The sequence below is a fragment of the Ammospiza nelsoni genome, chromosome 28 (genome assembly GCF_027579445.1).
Source record: "Ammospiza nelsoni isolate bAmmNel1 chromosome 28, bAmmNel1.pri, whole genome shotgun sequence".
Classification (NCBI taxonomy): domain Eukaryota; kingdom Metazoa; phylum Chordata; class Aves; order Passeriformes; family Passerellidae; genus Ammospiza; species Ammospiza nelsoni.
In genome coordinates, this window is record NC_080660.1 from 3,822,311 (window position 1) to 3,847,319 (window position 25,009).

At 52.4% G+C, this 25,009-nt stretch overlaps 1 protein-coding gene and 1 pseudogene across 1 annotated transcript in view; one reads left to right on the plus strand and one right to left on the minus strand.

Moving 5' to 3' along the window:
- LOC132084826 (Fc receptor-like protein 4) overlaps nt 1-25,009 on the minus strand; it is a 53,260-nt gene that overhangs the window by 13,519 nt on the left and 14,732 nt on the right. The window lies entirely within an intron of this gene.
- LOC132084944 (basement membrane-specific heparan sulfate proteoglycan core protein-like) lies at nt 1,211-22,046 on the plus strand (annotated as a pseudogene).

Consider the following 25,009-nt stretch of genomic DNA (forward strand, 5'->3'; position numbering starts at 1 on the left):
TTCTGTCCTGCAGGGCCCTCAGGCATCACCGACCACCAGTAACCCTGGGTGGCCTACGTGGAGCTGCGGGGATCCCAAGGACGACCAAGAAATCCCAGTGACATCAATGAGGTTGTGCTGTGACACTGGGGGCAACTGGGGTGCACTGGGTGTCCCCACCCATGGGCACCCACTTGTGTGTGTGCTGCCACTAACAACTGCCCTCCCTGTGGAGGCACAAAGATCCCAAAGGGCTGAGAGAAGAACAATTTCCTGAAACAGCAGAGAGAGAGAATAAAACCAAAAGCTACAGCAACAATGTTCAGATTCCAAATTTTCACAAAAAGATCAATTTCCTTGGGAAGTCCCCAAAAGGAACAAACCCTGGAAACTCTCCCCTTCACAATTCCTCCACCAGAGGAACCTGCAACTTGCAACTTCCTTGCTCTGATGGCCAAAGTGGCCTTCAGGAGGCTCTGGATTCTCTTGTGCCTTGTCCCAAACTCCTCCTCTGCCCTGTTGCCCCCACGAGGATGTCACAAATGCCCTGTGGGTGTTCCAGAGCCTCCCCCTTCTTCAGAGCAGGTCAGGATCCGGCCATGGCACAGGGTGGGATGTCAGAGACAAGAACAGTTTGATGTCTGGAGACATTGTGGAACAGCTGTGTGTGGAAGGGATGGGTCAGACTTTGCTTTTGGTGAGATAGGGCCCCGTCTGTCCATCAGTCTGTCAGCCATGGCACACTGGGGACAGTGTGAGGCTCTGCCAAAGCCAGCTCCTGAGTGGCCGGGTGACCAGAAGTGCCACCTGGAGAGAGGGCCCTTGGTAGCCAAACTGGCTTACAACGCAGAGCATGAGGTTGCCAAATCCCAGACCCTGTCTTTCTTGGGATGTCTGTTTCATCCCCGGAGTTGACAACTCATTTAAATGAGAAATGTCTGCCAAGGAAAGTGGGAACTGTCCTGGAATGAAAGGAAGACACATGCTAAAACTTTTATTGATTTCAAAAATGATGGGGCTTCCAGGCCAAAGTGTAGAAAAAGGAATAACAGCTCTTTACTAGGAAATTTATAAACCAGAACAGAACAAACAACACAAACCCAGAACTTTCCCTCCCACTCAGCGCTGTTGGTTTTTGTGGCAGTTACAGCCGTGGCCAGCAGGGGGCGCTGCAGGGAGCACTCCCACCCAGCAGGGGGCGCTCCGGTCCAGCTCCATCCCCTCAGGGGCCATGGCGGCCTCGGGCAGGAGGGAGGAGGGGGAATTGCTCCTTTTGCAAACTCACGGGTACCAATCGGTCCCGGCACCACCAGCAGCAGTGGGCAGAAGCCGCCAAGGCAACAGGTTGGATCCCAGTGCCCACTGGCAGTGTAGCAGTATCCCGGGGCAGGCACATACCCTGCACAACACCCAGGACCACTCTCCATGATCCTGAATGGAAGGAAGGCAGCACCTGACCCCAGGCAGTTCTCAGGTCCACAGCAGAACCTCTGGTGGCTTTACACCACAATTCCTGCAAACCCTCAGCCTTTCAGTCAGGTGAGGAGGGCAGGGATGGAGCAGCTTTTGGACCACCTGGAATCCACACAGGGTCACTCCCCACAGCCCCCCCATGGCTGTGGGTGAGCCCCTGTTCGATATTTCCACACTGTTCCCTCATATCTAGCAGCCATGGTCAGAACCCAAAAATTCTTCTCAGGCTGTTAGAAAGGGCTGCAGGTTTGAGACAGGAAGGATGATAGACCTGATCAGGTTTTTGAACAGATTGTTGTTGTTTTTGAAGGGTATTTGGGGCTCTCTCAGAACCTTGGGCAAAGGGAGAAAATGATCGATTGTTGCATTTCTGGACTGGTTCTCCCGCAGCTGCCCCTGCAGGGCTTTTTCCAGCCAGCCCTGCTCTGAAAACCATCAGAGGCCCTCGCAGAACCGCTGCGTGGGCTCTCTTTGGGTTTTGTGTTTCTTGCAGGGTTGAGCAAACCACAGCCAGGCCTTTTTCCCCCACAGAATTCTCACCTCTGCAGCAGCTCCACAGATTCAGACCCCCTTGGAATCTGTCTGGGGTGTCGCCCTGACTGCCGGCACCTTGTGGAGGCTGTGCTGGGCCACGAGTCTCCCAAAAATCTGAGGCACCCAGGGACGGACCCTGAGACCCATGGGTCCACCCAGCCACAGCCCATCCCTGGGACTTCCATTCCCTTGGAAATCAAATCATGGGTGTCCCATTCCTATATGTTCCGCATTGCATGGGACATCTACCCCATTCCCCAGGATCTCTATGGCCCAGTATCCCATTCCAAAAGAACCCTCTCCTATTCATTTCATCCCCTGAAATCCTCCTTTCCCCAGGACCTTGATTCTCCAAGGACCCCAGTTCCTGCGGGACCCCACATTCCTCCAGCATACCAATTGCATGAACCCCAAATCCTGGAGCCCACATTCCCCTGGGACTCCCATCTCTGAGTCCTCCCATCCCTGGGGACCCCCATTCCCATGGCACCCCCTGTCCCTGGTGATTCCCCCTCTTCAGGATCCCCATTCCCAGGGACCCCATCCCTGGGACCCCACATTCCCCTGGACACTCAGCCCTGGCTCTCTGAGCCCCCCACTCCTGAGAACCCCATGTCCCACTGTGTCACACCCAGGCTTGTCCCCATCCTATCCCCACCCTGCCCACAGCCCAGGCCCAGCTTGTGGCCACCCTGCCCCCACCAGGTGCCACCTACGCATGGGGATGAGACCTGACCTCGCTTCCTTCCCCTTTGGCCAAAGAGCCACCACCCAGGGGACAGACAGCCCCGGCAGCAGTGACAGCCAGTGCACATGGCTGGGGTCACCCGGATGGCTGGGAAGGTGGCGCTGCTCCTGTGAGGTGAGTGCCCTATACACGGGCCTGACACCCCGGGGATGGGGAGGGGACGGGGCACAGGGGGGCTGTGGGGTCCCCTGAGGTCCCCAATGCCAGCAGAGCCAGTCCATGTTTCCCACAGCAGACCTTGATGGGACTCTGACTGATGTAGAATTTTGGGAATGGGGATGTGGGAGACGGGAATGTGGGGACCGGCACCTTTGGGCTCAGGTAGCTCTGGGGATAGGGACAAGGAAGCTGGGATGTGGGGACAGAAGGGGAGAAGCATGGTGAAGATGTGGCCATGGGATGTGATCATGGTGATGGGATCATGAGCGTGTGGGGGTGACCTGGGCCAGCATGGGCTGTGTCTGTGGTGTCCTTATTCCCAGGGTGCCCACAGTGCCCCCATGTTCTGACTCAGCCCAGGGTGGCTTCAGTGTCCCTGCTCCCAAGGTGTCTGTGCCACATAGACGCGGTGCATGGGTGGCTGTGACACAGACATGTCTCCCTGCTTCACCAAACAACTTTTGGGGACCACCATCACACACTTTCCCAGTGGGAGCTGCTGTCCCCATGGGGATAGCTTGGGGAAGCCATCATGTCCTGTGCCCCAGGTGACTCTGTCCCCACAGTTCCATCCCCACTGAGCCCTGTCCCTTCTCCCTTCCAGTCCAGGCCCTTGGCTAGCTGGTGAGTCCTCAAGGGATGCCATGGCCCCACCTCGCTCTTCCCAGCCCCACGCTGGCCCTGGCAGGCTGGTGTCCCCTTTCACCTGCAGGTGCCCAGACCACCCAGTTTCTTGTGGAGCCCCCCTGGAAGCCGGCGGTGCTGTGGGACCGGGTGACACTGACCTGCCAGGGCTCAGGGACAGCCGGTGACACTACCTTGTACAAGGACAAGCAACGCCTATAGCAGGAGGAACGTGACCACTTCACTGTCAACGTGGAAGGCACCCACATGTGTGACAGACCTGGCACTCGGTGCAGCCCCCCCATGACAGTTTCAGACGGTGAGGGGTTTTAGGTGTCCCCAACCTGGCACTCATGGGGACCCCAAGGGCTCTGGGTGGTCTCTGCTCCGTAGGTAATCTCCTGTGTGACCAAAGCCCGTCCCCTGCTCTGTGGACATCCCAGAGAATCCCAGTGTGGAGAACCCCATGTTGGAATTGGGTACCTGATGAAGTGAAGGGAGATGACCCATCCTCTGATCAGCATCGAACTCCGATTCATTGATCCACCAGGCACATTTTATAACAGTGTTAATTAAGCTCATACATATTGCAAAACCTGAGCTTATCATAAGTTACAGATTAAACATTAATCCCTCGTTTTGTTTTCAATACCTGTGGCTTTGTTATTGAAGCCAAGATTTGTGTTCTCACCCTGATATGAATGGTTCTCAAGGCCTCCATGTTTGTCACTTTTGCTTTGTGTAGCAGCCACGGACAGAATGTTTACCTGTTATGAAAAAACAGCCTGAGAACTCTGCTGTTTATAGAAATGTGCCTGAGAAACAGGCTTGAGACTTAGCTGCTTACAGCTGCCTTTTACTTTTCCATCAGCTGTATATTTTCATGTCCTTTTTTCCTTCAAGCCATGTCTGAGCAAAATTTTCCAACAGGTACCCCTGGTGCCTTGGGTGTGACCCAATGGGGGGGACCCTTATGAAAACGGGACCCCCGGTGTGACAAGACCCCTGTGTCTTGCAGCCCGGTTGGTGCTGCAGGTGTTGGCACGGGCACTGCTGCAGGGAGACACGGTGACACTGCGCTGCCGGCACTGGTGGGAGATGCCACTCACAGAGGTGCGATTCTACCATGGGGACAAGGAGGTGGGGAGGTCATGCTATGGGGCCAAGCTGTGCCTGTCGATTCTGCAGCTGCACCACAGTGGCCACTACACCTGCAGGGGCTGAGTGGACACCGAAATGTCAATGTGGGCACAGTCGGTGCCAGTGACAGTGACAGTGCATGGTGAGCACCCCCACGGCTGCAACTCCAATCTCTTGACACTCCCAAAGTCACTTCCCAGCAGACTCAGTCACAGTCCTCACCTCCCCTCTCCTTCCCAGAGCTCTTCTCGGTGCCGGTGCTGGAGGGTCCCCCCGAGCCCACCGTGGGGTCCCCCCTGACTCTCAGCTGCCTCAGCACCCCCAGCCCCCTGCGGCCCTGAGCCCCCCTCCTGCACGTGTTCTACCAGGACGGGCAGGTGGAGGGGGGCCAGCAGGGGTCCCTGCAGCTGCTGGTGCCTGTTGTGGGGGTCTCCCACCCGGGGAATTACAGCTGCCAGGTGCGCTCGAAGGGTGGGGCCGTGTGGAAGAGCTGCGCCCGGCTCCATATCACGGTGTGCAGTGAGTGTGGGGATGGGCACTGGGAGCCCCCACAGCCTCCTTGGGCCCCCAGCACTGCATGGGGACTCCCAGCGCTCCCTGACACCTGCCCCATGGCCCTAACCTTTCCCAGATCTGTCCCTGACTCCCCTCCTTTCTCATGTCTTTCCCCTGATCCCCCAGCCCTACATGGGTACTCCCATCCTTCCCTGACACCTTTTCCATGTCCTGCCCTCCCTGCCCCAGGTCCCTCCCCAGGTGCCCCATTCCTCGCCTATGTCTCCCCATCCCTCACCGGGTCCCTTCAGTCCTTCTTGCTTCCCCCCACCCCTCTCTGAGGTCCCCGCACGTTCCCCAGGTCCCTCCATCTTCTTCCTGTGTCCCAATACCGTCCCTGGTGTTGCCCCACTCCCTCTCCAGGTGTCTCCCCTCCTGAACGCCCCATTCCCCTGTTTCCAAGCCTTCCCATCTGTGTGCCCCCTCTCCCACACTGGGGTCCTGCTGCCCCTCCCTGACTGCCCCGGGTCCCTCACTGTCTTCTGCTGTCCCCCCGTCCCACAGGGGTCCCACCCTCGGGGGTGTTCCTGTCAGCACAGCCCCCCAGGATGACAGGTGGCACTTGGGGACAGCCTGGTGCTGGGCTGCACGGTGGGGACAGGTCCCCTGTCCTTCTTCTGGCACCGGGAGGCCTCAGCAGCACTGCTGGGCACTGGCCCCCGCCTGGAGCTGCGCCATATTGGGGACAATGACAGCGGCCAGTACCGGTGCCGGGTCAGCGACGGGGACAGCGTGGCCGAGAGTGACCCCCTGAATGTCACCGTCCTGGGTGAGCGGGACCCTCGGGCTGGGGGTGACCCTACCCATGGCACCCCCATCCGACCTCACCCAGTGCCAGCCTTGTCTGTGACCCCACAGTGCCCGTGGCCAATGCCACCATCACCCTCAGTCCCCTGTCACATCAGGTGCATGCAGGTGACAACATGACCCTGCACTGCTCAGTGCAGGTGGGCTCAGCCCCTGTCACCTTCACCTGGCTGCACAATGGGCAGGAGGTGGCCCAGGGTCCCCTCCTGGAGCTCGGGGACATTGATGTGGGACATTCAGGCACCTACCAGTGCGTGGCCACCAACCAGCTGGGACAGGAAGGGCACTGCATGTTCTGGGCACTCAGCCCAGAGCTGGCCCTGGATGTGACACCTGGCTCACTCTGGGTCACAGGTGGGATCACACAGGATCACCGGGGTGTTACTGACCCCCATGGTTCAGGGTCACCTCAGTGTGTCCCAGTCTATTCCCAGCACTGGCTGTGAATGTCGGCAGGACCCTTCTGTTCCTGCTCCGGCTCATGGCTGTCATCGGGGGCTGTCACTGGTGGCACTGCAAGGTTGGTGACAATGGGGGGGATGGGGGGTCCTGGAGTGAGGGGGAGACCCCAGAGTGGAGTCAGATTTTGGCACCACCCAGGGCCCCTGAGCTGAGGAAACTGAGCCTGCAGTCACCTCGGCTGGAGGTCTTGGGCATGTGGGGGGAATTTGGAGGGTCTTGGTTGTGCTCCAGGGTCATCGCTGGGTGGGCTTTGAGGAACATTGGGGTGGCACTGGGAGCTCCTGGAGAGTTTGGCAAGCTCCTGGAGGGCTGTGCAGGGATGTTGGAGGACCTTTTTGGGTCCTGGGGGAGTTTGGAGATGCCCCTCCCTGCCAGGCTTGGGGTTCCAGGGACAAAGAGGGTTTGGGGCACCAGAGGATTAGGGTCCTGCGGTGGTGCAGAATTTCTGGGGGCCTTGGGGGTGTTTAGAGTGTCCAGGTAGAATCAGGGGTTCATTGGGAATTGGGGTTGAAATGGGGAATTGGGGTCCCGTGGGTGATTGGAGCTGCTGAGATCCCAGGAAGGTTCAGGGGTCCCAGTGTCGCCTCGGTCACCCCCCTTCCTTGTTGCCACCAGGAAGCTCCAGGACAGGTGAGTGGGGGGCTCAGGCTGGGACTCCCCTTTCCCCCTCCCCAGACACCACCAGCATCTCCCTTATCCCCACAGGACCCCCCAGGAGGAGGGGGCTGTGCTCAATAACCACATCGTGGGCACCGAGTGGGCATGGACTGAGTATGGGGGGGCAGGGACACATTTGTTTTGTGGAGAAAAGAAGAAGTACTCCACAACTTTTTGAAAGTGTTAAAGCTGGTATGTTTCTTACAGCGCTGGACGCATGCAGAGATTGCTCTCCTCAAAAAAGGCATGTGGACCTCTGAGAACTTCAGGTCTCTTTTTATCTGTCTCTCAAATACATATGCATACAGATTCACAATATGGTTTATGGGTTTCCTGTGACATTTGCCACTAGATCCTTTTTATCTGAAAGAATTCTGAGGTCAGGCTGACTTGCCCTTACAGCAGTCCCTGTCTCTCTCTGTCATCTTCTGTCTCCCCCCTTTATCTCTGTCCTTCGCTGAAATAACTTCACTGAGCTTAGGCCTTGCTGTCTGGCTAAATAACTAAATTAAAATGAATTTCTATCTTGGAAAATTTTCATTTTGCCTCATTCTCCCCTTGCCTAAAAGGGGGAAGTAAATTCTTTTACTTTGTTCAAATTCTTATTTGTACAAAGTAAAAGAACAACAAGTGTACTTTAGAGCTTTACCATGTACGTTTCATAATGGATAATCTTAAACTTATTCTAACTAATACTAACAAAACTATTTTTGTTAATATTGGTAGTAGGATGTAGGATGACACAACTTATTAAAGATTCTATTTGCAGTTGGTGACTTCTTAAAGACCACATCTCACCAGTGATGATCTGCATTTTGTTTTACTCTGCAGAATTCTAGCTATTTCTTTTTGTATCACATTGGACAGTTTTCTCTGCTTCTTTGAGTTTTTCTTTAGGATCTTTAGTAGAATAGTCTTGGTGCTTAATTAATTGTTTTACTAATCTAAGGTCCATTCTAATAGGAGTAGGTGATAGTCTGTGATTCATTGTGTAATTGCTTTCAATCAGCTGTTGGGATGTCACTCGGTCTAAGTACGAAAAACTACACTTGATAATCTTAACAAATTACAAATACAGAAATTAGAAGGATTTCTACTAGACAAAATAACATCATTGCTATCAATTTTTACAGCAGCACAAGCAGTTCTCAGGCACACACACTCTTTTCTAGCATATACGAGCACAGTTTTTGGTCAGTGACTGGATGAACTTCGAAGTGACAAATACTCTGTTCACTGTCTAAACATATATCTTGGGCATTAATAGTATTGCTTTCACAAATGAATCTCATCTGTTCTCTGGTAATGCAGGATTCTAAGTTTACTGTCTGCACTTTTCATTCATCTTTTGTGCCCACACTCTATGTTCTGAAGGGTAGAGTATTGTTTTTTCATGGTTTAATCTTAGTGCAATGATGGGATGGATAACATAAACAGTGGCATTACGTATGGTAAGCACAAAGGCAGTGGCCACATTAGAAGCAGGATCATAGGTGAAATTCACCATAGTCTACCAGGATTGAAACTTCCTTTCAAAATCAATTGCATTATCTCAAACAATTTTCTAAATTTCTGCAGGAAAATTACTTTCACCCCTTTCCCGTATGATCAGAGCTGCTGTTGTTTGCATCTATAACTGTGCTTGTATACAACTGAAAGCTAAAGACACATTATCCTGAACTGTACTAAGTGCTTTTGCTATTAACTTGTGGTCTTGGTCCCTGGCTTTTTCGTACTTTCTTACTTTGGCAGTACTTTTGAAATCTGCCACTGGCTAGTTCTCAATGCCAATAGAGATGACTGTAAAGGCTGCTTCAATTTTGTTAGGCTACCTGCTGCAGTGGTCAGTTTATTCATCAGTATTTTTGAATCAATTCCATTTAAAACTGTTAATCTTCTCCTTAATATCTCAGTTAGATCTTTTCTTATTCTGCTCTGGAGATATAGTTGTCTTTGTAACTTTGTTGTCTAGCCTTCAAAGGATGTTTTTAGGAAGGAGGAGCAGGCTGGTTGGATTTTTGAGATGTTAATTTGCATTAGCAACTCAACACATTTTTAGAGACCATTCTGGATTGAATAATAGTTGTTGTTCTCTTACATTCTTTACTACGTAGAGGCCTATTTCATACACTTCAGCTTCAAATTTGGGTAGAGTCTGAACTATTTGAGTCCTAGTATGGGTTGTATAAGGCCCTGCTGTTGTAAAAAGTGCAGTGTCTACTTTGAATTTAAATGAAAGTCTGATAGCAACTTGAGCTCAAAGGCAGGTCACTTCTACAGGCTGTATTAAGGTGAAATTACACCAACAGTCTGATTGACTTAGGCTATCACAAACTTCCTGGTGTTCATATACACCAGGAGAGGTTGAGTCACTAATTGCATCTGGTCTCTCATAAGCCGTGTTATTGATGACCCAGCACCTTACTTTGATTTCTTCTCCTCTGATTCTTTGAAGTGCCCACGGTTCTCATTCCTGCCATTCTTGCTCCTCATATACCCGATTCCCGTGGATTACTACAGTAGATATGTTTAAATCTTTTATCTCAGGAAGTTCTCTCATGGATCCAGTATACTGATTAAAAGCCTGGGACCAAGGCCATTCCCCATTGCTTTGGATAGAGGTACTCTATAGTTGTGAAACTTCAGTTATAATTACATACAAAACAATTCTGTAAAGTATGAACTACCCCCGACTGCAATATACTCATTTTGCCTGAGTAAGTTTTAGTTCAGTTCATTGTCTTCTGGTGCCCCTCTCCAAGGGACTTCTAGGGCTTTGTTCACTCGAGAGTGATGGATCCAGGCATTCTGCTCTTTGATTTTGATTTCAGTGAAGGTGGTGAGAATTACTTGCAGCGGTCTCTCCCACTGTGGTTCCAAAGTCTTCTCTGTAAGAGACTTAACATATACATCATCCCCAGGTTATCTAACTCCTTGCTCCGAGTTTCAGCCACATGTTTCTCAATTTGTTTGAGTTATTTGCTTAAAGCCACCATGTAGGTGGCCAGTGTTATCACCCTAATGTGGGTGGACCTTCCTTTTGTATTCCATATGGTCTTCTATAAGGCATTTCAAAAGGATTCAGCATTCTTTTAGCTCAAGGTTTAGTTCGAATTCGCAACAGTGCCAGTGGAAGAGCTTGGGGCTAGGGTAGATGAACTTCTTGCCCCAGTCTTACAATCTGCTGCTTAATCAAATGATTCATTTTCTGTACCTGGCTGCTTGATTGGGGCGGTATGGAGTGTGAAGTTCCTAATCTATGCCCAGGTGGCTACTAATCTGTTGCACTGCTTTGGAAATGAAATATGATTCTCTATCTGAGGATATTGTGGCTGGAACTCTGAAGCATGGTATTATTTCTTGTAACAATACTCTAGGCATCTCTTGAGCTTTGACAGTTCTAGTGGGGAATGTTTCTGGCCACCTTGAAAATGTATCTATCAATACGAGTAAATAATGATACCCCCCTTTCCTTGGGAGTTCTGAAAAGTTAATTTGCCACTGCTGTACAGGCCCGTGGCCTCTCTCGGTCTGACCGAGTTTTGGCCTGGGGTATTTTTGGGGTTAGTCTGGAGGCAAGGATCACATTGTCAGCTTACCTGAGTGATAGTGGCATATAAATTCCTGACAACAATAAATTCTTTCAATCAGATGTATGTTCTAGAAAGCCAGTGGAAATTACTACTTCAAAGTCAACACTTCATTTAAATGCACTCTGTATCACTGGCAGCCTTGGTCATTTTGGGAAAGGAGCCACACTCTATAAAAAGCTTTTAAGCAGTTAGGCCCTAGTGTGTTTTCTAGTGCTCTTCCCTCACTAGTAACCATGAAAATGGGAAGGGATTACTAGCCCTCTTTCAATGGTAGCCCACCCCTTGTAGGTGTATGTCTCTTTTGATTAGTATTACTGTATTCTGGCTTACCTTCGAGGAAAATCTGTCTATAATTACCTCACCCTTTGTTGCTTTCTTTGCCTCTCCATCTGCCAGCTCATTTCTTTCTTCAAATTTTAGGCTCACTCTCTGGTGTGCCTTAATATGCTTTTTCAGGTAGCTGAACTGCTTCCAGCAGCTGCATTGTCTCTTCTTCCCTTGTGAGGTTAGCAGTCCCCTCTCCTTCCAGATGGCTCCATGTGCATGCACGACTCTGAATGCCTTTTGCTGTTTCTAAGGCATGGGTCAATGCATTTATCTCAGCCTTCTGTGCAGAGGTACCTGTTGGTAAGGGTCCAGACTCTATTACCTCTCTGCAGGTAGTCACTGTGTACTTTGCATGTTGCTTTCCACTGGCAATGTAGCTGCTCCCGTCAGTGAACCAGGTGTCTGCATCGTCCAAAGGAGTGTCCTTTAAGTCTGTGCGGCTGGAGAAGGTAGCTTCAATGGTCTCTAGGCAATCATGGTGTACTGCTTTTCTTTGATTCCACTGAGAAAAGAAGCTGGGTTGACAATATTAGTCACCATTATCTCTACATCATCTTGCTCTACTACGATGGCCTGGTATTTCAGAAACCTCTGTGGTGAAAGCCAGTGGCCACCCTTTACTTCCAGTACTGCGGACACTGTGTGGGACACTAGCACAGTCATTTGTGTCCTAGGGTAGACTTGGGTGCCTCTTGAATATTCAGCACAACTGCTGCTACACCTCTGGGGCAACCTGGCCATCCTTTGGCGGTTGCATCTAGTTGCTTAGAGAAGTAAGCAACTGCCCTTCGGTATGGACCCAAGTCCTGTACCAGTATTCCCAGGGCAATTCCTTGCATGGAAAAATAGAAAGAATGGTTTACTTACATCTGGAAGTCACAAAGCTGGAGCTGACATGAGGGCACTCTTAGGTGGTGAAAGGCCCGTGTGACTCCTTTTGTCCACTGGAGATCTCTGTTTCCATCAGCAATAACAGCATAGAGGGGTCTGACGAGCAGTCTGTAATTATAAACCCATAGCTGGCACCACCTTGCCATGCTTAAGAAGGTTTGGAGTGCCTTTGTTGTCTGGGGTTTTGGGGTTTGGCATATGGCTTCCATGCCTTAAAGTCTGCTGCTCAGCACTCACTTCTTTCTCCAGGTAGATTACTTTCTGTTTCACTACCTGTGCCTTTTTCTTTGATATCTGTATCCTTGGAGTCCTAGGAAATACAAAAGGCTTACCATCCAGGCTTCCCTTGTCCAAGTGGTGACTAGAAGGTCATCTATGTACTGCAACAGCCTCCTTTCCTCTTGTGGAGCTTCCCGGGTCTCAGGGTCTTTGCAAGCTGTTCTCCAATCGGAGTGGGGAATTTTTGAAGCTTTCGGGCACATGGACCATGTGAGCTGTGTTTGAATGCAAAAATTTTCTGGCTGGCTTTGTGGATAGGGAGGCAAAAGAAGGCATCTCTTAGGCCTAAAACAGTGAACCAGGTTAGCTCAGGTGCTAAACAAGTTAGTAAAGTATATGGATTTGCTACCACAGGGTATAAATTCTGTGTTATCTTATTGACAGCCCTCAATCCAGTACTATCAATTATTGGGCCGATTCCTTCCCTATCTTCCTTTTGAGGGTACTGCTCAATTCTCACTGGTTGTGTTCTTTCCTTAAGCTTGATTACTATGTGGGGGCATTTTTCACCGTCCCTGGTACAGCAGAGGCCCATACCCTTGAAAACACTTATTTTCTTATTCTAATATCTCTTTACTAATGTCTTTCTTAATTTCAATGGCTGTTAATGTTAAGCCTAACATCTTTATATCATTTGCCTCCAAAGTAACCTTTCTCATTTAAGACTGTTTAGCGAATTGAGCAAATTGTACAAAAGCTTCTAAGTACATATAGTACACATGTTACTTTAAAGGTTTGCAAAAGTATTCCTTCTCAGACTGGCCAGTTGTTCCCCACACTACAGCACAAACATTCTCCACAGGTACTAAAGCTTTATTTAAAACTGAATATATGGCCCTTGCGTGGACTAAAATTCTACCCTTTTCTTTCTTCTGATCCCACTGCCTCTTGCAGAGGGGTCTGTTACCTCCTGGTTCTGGATGAAATTGAACTGCCAGGAGGGGGATGGGTTCGAGTGGGTATACTTTTGGAGCCTAAGTCTTCTTCCCTTTTGGGGAGGTCATCTTTATCCTTCCTCCCTTACCTTGGGAAGAGCCTTTAAAAAATCATGTGTAGTCATTTTACGAACTGTAATTGCTTTGCGTTTCAGCATGATAATCTTTGTCTGACTTCATACATTGCTATCTTATGCTGCATGCTGAACAACAGGTTTGATTTGCTTTCTCTTTGCCTTGTTTTCCTTTTCAAGGGCCAAGACCAGAGGACGGTCTGATCTCACAGTCTCTTTGCCATTCTGGGTGGTTTCTTAAAACAAAAACACATATCAGCATACAAAACCCCATCCCATTTAGCTTCTTATTTTAAAACAGTTTAACTGCAATGAAATATTATAAATCTTTTTATTTTCTGAGCTGCTCCTACTGGCAGCCTTCTCCCAGTCAGCCCTCCTAAAAGGGGCTAATTTTGGAACCTCTTTGCTCTGGTCAGTTCTCATTATCTCTTTCTCCTTGCCCTATCTCACTTCCACCCAAACTTCTCTTTACAAAGCTTCACAGTAGTTTCTTAGTCTTCCTCCCACTCTCCCACAAACAGCTCCAGGTAGCAGGTATCAGATGTGATTTCTCATACACGAGCTTTAAGATCTTAGGGTTTGAATCAGCTTGATCAGAAAACTTTAATTTAGACTTAGGGCATGTGCCCTGATGTGTGTTAGAACAGCAATACCAGCGTCTCCCACAAACTCTGCACTGCAATAATACTAATGCAGCGTGACAGCCTCTTGATCCACCAAAGGCTCTCAGGAATTGTCGGCAGAGGCCGGTTATTCCGTTTATTACAGAGCACTCTAAATCCCCTACGGCAGGCTGCTCCCAGTCCAGACTTACTATAGTACCAGCTGAAGTCCACAAACTCTTTCATCTCTTCTATCTAAACTCTGTTTTACAAAATATCAGTCTTTTCTAGTTCTCTCCTTGCACAATCTAATTAAGCACTGTGTCTACTTACCCTCGTTTTACTGCCTTGCAAAAAGGCTGTGCTTGTCACAGCAGAAACTATGATATGCCCACAGACACAGACACACGCACCGCCCCCCCCCCCCCCCCCCCCCCCCAATCTCAAATTCACTAGAGCCAAGGCTTGAATTGCTGTGGAGGGGAGAATTCTTGAATTCCTTTAATTTGCTTTACCATAGTTAGACATAAATCACCATACCATAGTTCTTCTGTGTAAAATGCTACCCTTGTTTCAAACAAAATCTTAAAATCTCCACAAGCACCACTATATAATTCGAGAATCAAATTGCCATAATGCAGTGGAAGAAAATCACCACACAAAATCACTGGGAAAGGGCATATCTCTCAAAGTGCCCACTTTTCTCAACACAACACAGCATACGATAATGCAGCATTTACTCCCATCAGTTTTCCCTGGACACAATCAAAATAACAGCACACAGTCCAGAGATTAAGTCCAAAGATCCAGGGCAAAGAAACTCTCTGAGCTCGTACTCATGGTTAAAATATACCAAATCTAAACAAATCACTGCATTTAAACACAATAAATACTGTCACTGATGTTCCTCCACTCGTTCTGCTTCTCTGCGGGGCAGTACCCCCCCACACCCTGCTGCAGCTGGCACCTCAGGCCTCACTCAGCTGCTCAAACATGGGTAATACTCACATCCCCGCGCCATGGGTGACCTCACTGGTTTGCTTTCTCTTTCACATACCACACACTCACACAATTACAGACACATTCACATTAACCACACAATGCATTAACCATATAATGATACAGTCTCTGACACACATACGCACATAGAGATTCACTTGACTCACCCCCAGGGTCGCTCGCGGTCCACCCTATCAGACAGTGAACCCCTGTCTCTAATCCAGCTGCTCCATCAACTGCATCCATAGGCTGAGCATCCAGACGTCTCTGAGTGATTTACACCCTAGCTCTCTTTTCCCCCGGGGGCTGTTCTGTACATACTGTATCTGACGCAGGCCAGCAGGTCCTTGTCTGTCCTCACAGGAGGCAAATCGAGATGAGCAGAGCCCCACCAAGAAAAAAAACCCTAGGGCGAGCCTTGGAGGTCTGTCTATCTCCCCTGCCCCTGCGGGGACAGAGAAGTCCCATCTAGGGTGCCATAATGTTTTGCGGAGAAAATAAAAAGTACCCCACAACTTTGTAAAAATTGTAAAGCTTGGTATGTTTCTTACAGCGCTGGACGCATGCGGAGATTGGTCTCCTCAAAAAAAGGCATGTGGACCTCTGAGAACTTAAGGTCTCTGTTTATCTCTTTCTCAAATACGTATGAATACAGTTTCCCATTAGGTTCATACGTATTCATTTTTATGGGTTTCGCGAGACATTTGCCTCTAGTTCCTTTTTATAAGAAAGAATTCTGAGATCAGGTTGACTTGCCCTTACAGCAGTCCCTGTCTCTCTCTATCATCTTCTGTCTCCCTGCCTTTATCGCTGTCCTTCACTGAAGTAACTTCACTGAACTTAGGCCTTGCAGTCTGGCTAAATAACTATGGCTTCTAACCACAGACTTAACTCAAACATGTAGATTTCACCTAAATTAAAATGGATATCTATTGTGGAAAATTTTCATTTTGCCTCACAGCACTGTTGGTTTTTGTGGCAGTTATAACTGCGGCCAGCAGGGGGCGCTGCAGGGAGCACACCCGGCCAGCAGGGGGCGCTGCAGGGAGCAATCCCGGACAGCAGGGGGCGCCCCGGTCCAGCTCCATCCCCTCAGTGGCCGTGGCGGCCTCAGACGGGAGGCAGGAGGGGAAATCGCTCCTTGTGCAAACTCATGGGCACCAATCGGTGCCGGCACCACCACCAGCAGGTTGGATCCCAGTGCCCACTGGCAGCGTAGAAGTGGCCCGGGCTCAGGCACACGCCCTGCACAACACCAGTGAATGCTCTCTATGATCCAAATGGAAGGAAGGCAGGGCCCGAGGCCAGACAGGTCTCAGGTCCACAGCAGCACCTCTGGTGGCCTTATGCCACAATTTCTGCAAAACCTCACCCCTTCAGTCAGGTGAGGAGGGCAGCGGTGGAGCAGCTTTGGGGACTCCTGGAATCTACACAGGGTCACTCCCCACAGCCCCACCATGGCTGTGGCCAGAGCCCCTGCTCAATATTTCCAAACTTTTCAATCCTTTCTGCTGGCCATGGCCTGAAGCCAAGCATTCTTTCCATGAGGTTCCAGAAGGCTGCAGGTTTAGTTCAAGAAAGAGGGTCCTGGTCACGTTGTTGAGCTGAGTGCTGTAGTTTTGTGGTTCTCTCGGTACCTTACAAAGAGGAACAAATGAACAATTGCTGCATTTCCAGACTGGTTCCCTCTCAGCTGCCACTGCATGGGCGGTTTCCAGCCAGCCCTGCTCTGAAAACCAAGGAGAGACTCTCAAAAGAGCCACTCCTTGGGCTCCCTTTGGAGTTTGTGCTTCTTGCAGGGCTGAGCAAACCACAGGCAGGTCTTTTTCTGCCATCGAATTCTCACCTCTGCAGCAGCTCCACAGCATAAGAGTCTCTTAGAATCTGTCTGGAGTCATACCCAGTCTGCCAGCAACTTATGGGGCCTTTGCTGGGCCCTAGGTCACACCACACGCGAGCGACCCTGGGGGCATTGAGAGAAGGAGTTGAGACCCATGGGTCCATCCAGGCACAACCCATCCCTGGCACTCCTATTCCCCTGGAAACCAAATTATAGGAGTCCGATTCCTTAGGTCCCACCATGCCTGGGACTCCCATCATAGTCCTCAAATTCCCCAGAATCTCCATGGCCCAGGACCCCATTCCAAGGAACCCTTTCCCATTCATTAAAACATTTGAAATCTCCCTTTCTCCACAGCTTTGATTCTCCCAGCACCCTCATTCCTACGGGACCCCTCATTTCCCCGGTATCCCCATCCCATGACCCCAAATCGCTGGAATCCCACATTCCCCTGGGACTCCCATCCCTGAGTCCCCTCAGCCCAGGGGAACCTCATTATCATGGCAACCCTATCCCTGGTGACTCCCCCTCTTCAGGATCTCCTTTCCCAGGGACCCCATCCCTGGGACTCCCTATTACCCTGGATATGAATCCCTGGCTCCCTAAAGTCACTGAGCCCCCCACACCTGGGAACCGCATGTCCCACTGTGTCACATCCAACCTTGTCCCCATCCTGTTCCCACCCTGCCCACAGACTGTGCCCAGCTTGTGGCCACCCTGCCCCCACCAAGGGCCACCTACACATGAGGATGAGACCTGACCTCGCTTCCTTCCCCTTTGGCCAAAGAGCCACCCCCCAGGGGACAGCCACCCCTGGCAGTGAGTGACAGCCAGTGCACATGGCTGGGGACACAGGGATGGCCAGGAAGGTGGCACTGCTCCTCTGGGGTTAGTGCCCCAGGGTCTGACATCCCGGGGATGGGGAGAAGAGGGGACACAGGGTGGCTTAGTGGTCCCCGGAGGTCCCCAATGCCAGCAGAGCCAATTCATGTTACCCACAGTGGACCTGGGTGGGACTGGGGATGTAGGGTGGCTTTGGGGACAGGAAGACGGGGCAGGAATTGGGGGATGGGAATGTGGGGACAGGAATGTGGGGACTGGCACCTTTGGGCTTATGGAGCTCTGGGCATAGCGACAAGGGAACTGGGATGCAGGGACAGAAGGGGACAAGAACGGTGAAGATGTGGCCATGGAGATGGGATCATGGGGATGAGATCATGAGCGTGTGGGGGTGACGTGGGCCAGCATGGGCTGTGTCCATGGTGTCCTCGTGCCCGGGGTATCCACAGAATCCCCATGTTCTGCCTCAGCCAAGGGTGGCCTTGGTGTCCCTGTTCCCAAGGTGTCTGTGGCACAGGGATGTGGTGCATGGGTGGCTGTGACACAGACATGTCCCCCTGCCTCTCAAAATCTTTTGGGGTCCACCCACACACATTTTCCCATAAGAACTGCTGTCCCCATGGGGACAGTTTGGGGACAGCCCCCACCCCCTGTGCCCCATGTGTCTCTATCCCCACGGAGGTACCCCCACTGATCACTGTCCCTTCTCTCTTCCAGCCCAGACCATTGGCCTCGCTGGTGAGTCCTCAGGGGATGCCATGTCCCCACCTCGCTGTCCCCAGCCCTACGCGGGTCCTGGCAGTCTGTTTTCCCCTGTCACCCACAGGTTCCCAGACCACCCAGATCCTGGTGGAGCCCCCCTGGAGGCCGGCACTGCTGTGGGACCGGGTGACACTGACCTGCAAGAGCTCAGGGACCACCAGTGCCACCACCTGGTACAAGGATTGGCAGCACTGGGGGCAGGGACATGACAACGTTATTGTCACCGAGAGTAGCACGTACGAGTGTGACAGACCTGGCACAGGGCACAGCTCCCCCGTGAGCATTTTATATGTTGAGAGGATGTTTGGGTGTCTTCAACGTGGAAACTGTGAGGACCCCGAGGGTTCTACGTGGGCTCCTCTGCATGGGTCACCTCCTGTGTGACCAGAGCCCATCCACTGCTCTGGGGACAGCTCAGAGCATCCCAGTGGGGGGGGATCCCCTTGTTGGATTTGGGGATCCCTGGTGCTCTGGGTGTGACCCAATGGGGAGTCCTGGTGCTATCAGGTGTGTAAGGACCCCTCTGTCCCCCAGACTCGCTGGTGCTGCAGGTGCCATTGGGGGCGCTGCTGGAGGGGGACACGGTGACACTGCGCTGCCGGGGTTGGCAGAACCGCACGGTCAAATTGATGTTTTCTACCACGAGGGGAAGAAACTGGAAGGGGCTCGGCAATGGGACCAAGCTGTCCCTGTCATGTTTGCAGCTGAACCACAATGGCCACTATCACTGCAGGGCTGGGTGAGGTCCTGGTTCTGGGAGGTTCAGTGCCGGTGACAGTGACCATGCAGGGTGAGCATCCCAGAGCATCTCAGTGTGCGAGGACTCGTGTTGTAATTGGGGATCTCTGGTGTGCTGCGTTTGACCCAATGCGGGGATCCCCATGAAAATGGGATCCCCAGTGTGACAGGACACCCATGTCCCACAGGCTGGTTGGTGCTGCAGGTGTTGTTGTGGGAGCTGCTGGAAGGGGACACGGTGACACTGTGCTGGCAGTGCTGGCGGGACATGTTAGTCACTGGAATGCGATTATACAGTGGGAACAAGGAGGTGAGGAGGTCCCTCAATGGGACCGAGCTGTCACTGTCCCACCTGCAGCTGCACCACAGTGGCTGCTACAGCTGCAGGGGGCTTGGTGGACTTTGAAATGTCACCATGGGCACAGTCGGCACCAGTGACAGTGACAGTGCACGGTGAGCACCCCCACGGCTGGAACTCCAATCTCCTGACAATCCCAAAAGCCACTTCCCAGCAGATTCAAAGTCAGAGTCCTCACCTCCCCTCTCCTTCCCTGAGTTCTTCTCGGTGCCGGAGCTGGAGGGTCCCTCTGAGCCCACCATGGGGTCCCCCCGACTGTCAGCTGCCTCAGCAGCCCCAGCCAACTGTGGCCCCGAGCCCCCCTCCTGCACGTGCTCTACCGGGATGGGCAGGTCGTGGGGGGCCTGCAGGGGTCCCCGCATCTGCTGGTGCCCCCTGTGGGGGTCTCCCACCCGGGGAATTACAGCTGCCAGGTGCCCTCTGAGGGAGGGGCTGTGCGGAAGAGCAGCGCCTGGCTCTGTGTCACGTTGTGCAGTGAGTGCAGGGATGGGAACGGGGAGCTCCGACAAGCACGCTGGATCCCCTGCTTGGGCACCTCCATGTCCCCCTGACACTTTTTGGGGTCCCTCCACCTCTGCTCTGTGTCCCCTCACCCCTCCATGGTGTGACCCCATCCCCAACATCCCCCATTACACCCATCGCCCCCACCCCTATCCCCCCACACCGGCTGCCAGCCCCTTCCTGTGGCATCAGCCCTGTTTGTGTCCCCACAGTGCCTGTGGCCAATACCATCATCGCACCCATACCTCTGTCACACCAGGTGTGTACAGGTGACAAAGTGACCCTGCACTGCTCAGTGCAGGTGGGCTCAGCCCCTGTCACCTTCACCTGGCTGCACAATGGGCAGGAGGTGGCCCAGGGTCCCCTCCTGGAGCTCAGGGACATCAATGTGGGACTTGCGGGCACCTACCTGTGCATGGCCACCAACCAGCTGGGACAGGACGGGCACCGCGTGTTCCGGGCACTCAGCCCTGAGCTGGTCCTGGAGGTGACACCTGGCTCACCCTGGGTCACAGGTGGGGTCACACAGTGTTGCTAGGCGGTTCAGGGCCTCTGTAGTTCAGGGTGACCCCGGTGTGTCCCCTCTGTCACCAGCAGTGGCTGTGAATGTCAGCAGGACCCTCCTGTTCCTGCTCCTGCTCCTGGCTGTCATCGGGGGCTGTCACTGGTGGCACCACTGGGGTGGGTGACAATGGGGGTGATGGGGGTCCTGGAGTGATGGGGAGCTCCCAGAGTTGGGGCAGAAATCAGCAGCACCCAGGGCCCCTTAGCTGGGGGACACTGAGCCTGCAGTGACCTTGACTGGGGGTCCTGGGGATTTGGGGCATATTTGGAGATTCTTGGTTGGGCTCCAGGGCCATCCCTGGCTGGGCTTTGAGGAACATTGAGGTGCACTGGGAGCTCCTGGAGGGTTTGGGAAGCTCCTGTAGGGCTGTGCAGGAACGTTGGAGGATCTTTTTGGATCCTGGGGGAGTTTGGGAGTGCCCCTCCCTGCCAGGCTTGGGGTTCTGGGGACTTAGAGGGTTGGGTGCACCAGGGGGTTGGGGTCCTGCGGTGGTGCAGAAGTTCCGGGGGCTTCAGGACCGTGCTGTGACACAGTGGGCACTGGGGGGAACTGGAGGGTACTGGGGGCCATTGGGGGCATCGTTTCCCCTCAGGGGTCTCTTCTTCCTTTTCACTGCACCCCATGGGGCTCCTCATTCCCCCTACCAGTTTTGAAGGAGCACACAACGTTTTTCCGTCTTATTGTACTCAAAATTTTCTGGTCAAACTGTGTGAGAAACAAGGCTCACTCTGTAAATTTCTTAAATGTTTAATAAGGGATAAAATGGTCTGTAAACAGACTGCTGGGAGCTTGGCAGCTGCCAGAGGCACATGGATAACTGCAGCAATTCTTCTTACATACCTTTTCATTGTATTGGCGAAATATATACTCAGGAGGGTTATACATATTCAAACATTCTTTCCAGTTCACATGTTCTGGGAATTCTTATGCTTGGTTTGATCCTTGATTCATTTTCATGAAGTACATGCCAAACTGCAGATTAAATTTATATATTTCATGTCCTCACAAGGCTCCCCTGTTCTGTGGTTTGACAGTTCTTGATAGCCCAAGAGTCAGTGGTAAATTCCTCTTTGCATTCTCTTTTTTGATGTTTATTTTTTTGCTACTTTTCAATGTGTTCTTCTCATACAGATGAGATACTCCACCAGTACATTAAATCAACATTAGCTATTTCACAAAATTATTTTACTTATTCTCACCATTGTCACTTAGTTACACAAATAAAGGCATTAGCTACTTATGTAACAGTTAATGTTGCAATGCACATTGTCTCTATCTTGATATTTTGGGAGAGCCTAAACTATAATGTATTTATCACACTAAAATATATGTTCTACACAGGGATTAGGGTAAACAGGCTGACAAATTGTCAAATCAAAAGCAGTGAAAAAGTGATTCCAACCTGTATTATATCAAAATAATTTGGAAAAACCAATAGAATAGGGAAAACAAAAGACTACAAAATTATTCATAAGAGGCAGAAGGTGTATTGAAGGGTTTATCTGACTTCTCCTTATCCTGTTCTGATTTTGTCAGCAATAAATTCAATTCGTATCTCTAATTCTGAGGCAGTTTTACCCGTGACAGGATTTGATGAGTGATCTCTCCTGGTCCTTGTCTCAAGCCAGGAACCCTTTGCTCGATTTTCTCTCCCCATCGAGGTGTGGAGGGCAGTGAGAGAGTGGCTGTGGTTGGTATGGGGCACCCGGCCACTGTCCATGCACAGCAAGGCAGGGAGGAGGAGGAGGGTCCGGGTCAGGTTGTTGAGCAGATTGTTGTGGGATTTGCAGTAGTTTTGTTGTTCTCTTAGTCCCTTTTCAAGAGGAGCAAATGATGGAGCTGTATGGAGCTGTATTTCCAGAGCCACTGTTTGGGCTCCCTTTGGCGTTTGTTCTTCTTTCATGGCTGTGCAAACCACAGAGAGGCCTTTTTCCCCCCACAGAATTCTCACCTCTGCAGCAGCTCCACACACTCAGAGCCCCTAGGTATCTTTCTGGGGTGACCCCCAGGCCACCAGCACCTTGTGGTGGCTGTACTCAGCCCTGGGTCACCCCAAAATCTGAGGCACTCTGGGACAGAGCTGGGACCTATGGGCCCATCCAGCCACTGCCCATCCCTGGCACCACCATTCTCCTTGAAATCAAATCATGAGTACCCCATTTCTTATGTCCCCACTCTCCCTGAAACCCATATCCCAGTACTGACATTCCCCAGGAACTCCATGGCCCAGGGTCCATCATTCATAAGGAACCCTCTCCTACTCATTCCATCCTCTGAAATCCTCCTTTCCCCAGACCTTGATTCTCTCTGGAACCTCCCATTCCCACAGGAACTCCCATTCCCCCAGCATCCACATCCCATGACCGAAAATCCCTGGAGCCGACGTTCCCCTAGGACTCCCATCCCTGAGTCCCCCCAGCCATGTGACCCCCATTCCCATGGCAACGCCATCCCCAGGGATTCCTCCTCCTCAGCACCCCCATTTCCAAGGACCCCAATTCCTTAGGGACCCCCCATTCCCCTGGACACCTATTCCATGGACCCCAAACCCCCTGAGCCCAAAATTTCTGGGAATCCCATGTCACACTTTGTCACATCCAGCTTTGTCCCCATCCTCTCCCCTCCCTGCACACAGCCTGTGCCCAGCTTGTGGCCACCCTGCCACGCCAAGGGCCACCTACACATGACGCGACCTCGCTTCCTTCCCCTTTGCCCAAAGAGCCACCACCCAGGGGACAGCCGCCCCTGGCAGTGACTGACAGCCAGTCCACATGGGTGGGGACACCCAGATGGCGGGGAAGGTGGCGCTGCTCATGTGCGGTGAGTGCCCCAGGCACGGGCCTGACATCCCGTGGGAGGAGAAGAGGGGAGAAGAGGGGGCACAGGGTGGCTTAGTGGTCTGCTGAGGTCCCCAATGCCAGCAGTGCCAGTCCATGTTACCCACAGTGGACATGAGTGGGAACAGGGAAGGAGGGTGGCTTTGGAGAGAGGAACAGGGAGGCAGGAATTTGGGGATGGGGATGTGGGGACAGGAATGTGGGGACTGGCACCTTTGGGCTCAGGAAGCTCTGCGGATAGGGAGAAGTGAATGGGAATGCAGGGACTGGAAGGGACAAGAACAGTGAGGATGTGGCCATGGGGATGGGATCATGGGGATGGGCCAGCATGAGCTGGTGGGGGTGACCTGGGCTAGCATGGGCTGTGTCCATGGTGTCCTCATGCCCAGAGTTTCCACAGTGTCCCCATGTTCTGCCTCAGCCCAGAATGGCCTCAGTGTCCCTGCTCCCAAGGTGTCTGTGCCACACGGACATGGTGCACAGGTGGCTATGAAGTAGACATGTCCCCCTGCCTCACTAACTCTTTAGGGGAGCACCACCATGCACTTTCCAACAAGAACTGCTGTCCCCACAGGGACAGTTTGGGGACTGTCCTCGCACCCTGTACCCCTGTGCTGCTGTCTCCCTGGTTCCACCCTCACCCAGCTCTGTCCCTTCTCCCTTCCGGCCCAGACCCTCGGCCTCGCTGGTGAGTCTTCGGGCGATGCCATGGCCCCAGCCCGCTGTCCCCAGCCCCACGCTGGTCCTGGCAGGCTGGTGTCCCCTTTCACCCACAGGTGCCCAGACCACCCAGATCCTGGTGGAGCCCCCTGGATGCCAGCGGTGCTGTGGGACTGGGTGACACTGACCTGCCAGGGCTTGGGGACCATCAGTGCCACCACCTGGTACAAGGACAGGCAGGACTGGTGGCAGGGACACAACACTCTCCGTTTCACCGAGAGTGTCAACTACAAGTGTGACAGACCCGGCAGTGGGCTCAGCCTCCCCGTGAGAGTCTCAAAAGGTGAGGGGATGTTTGGGTGTCCCCAGGCTGGCACACGCAGGGACCCCGAGGGCTCTGAGTGGGCTTTGCTCCATGGGTCACCTCTTCTGTAACCAGATCCTGTCCCCTGCTCAGGGGACATCCCAGAACATCTAAGTGTGGGTGGAACTCATTTTGGAATCGGGGAGCCTTGTGCACATCGTGTGACCAAATGGGGGTGTCCCAGTGCTCTCCACCAGACTGGCTGGTGCTGCAGGTGCCAGCACAGGCACTACTGGAGGGGGACATGGTGACACTGCGCTGCCGGGGCAGGTGGGAAAGCACGTTTTCCTTGGCGTCCTTCCACCGAGAGCAGATGGAACTGGGGGGGTGCTCTGCGGCGGGACCGATCTGTCCCTGTCCCCTCTGCAGCTGAACCACAGTGGCCACTAAAGGTGCAGGGGCTGGGTGGGATCCTGGGGGTGGCAGGAGTCAGCGCCAGTGACAGTGACAGTGCAGGGTGAGCACCCTACAGCCACCACCCTGACACCCCCACAGCCCCTCCCCAGAGACTCGGGTTCTCAAATTCCACTCTTCTCCCCTTCCCAGAGCTCTTCTCGGTGCCAGTTCTGGAGGGTCCCCCTGAGCCCACCGTCGAGTCCCCCCTGACTCTCAGCTGACTCAGCACCCCCAGCCCCCTGCAGCCCCGAGCCCCCCTCCTGCACGTGTTCTACCAGGACGGGCAGGTGGTGGGGGGCCATCAGGG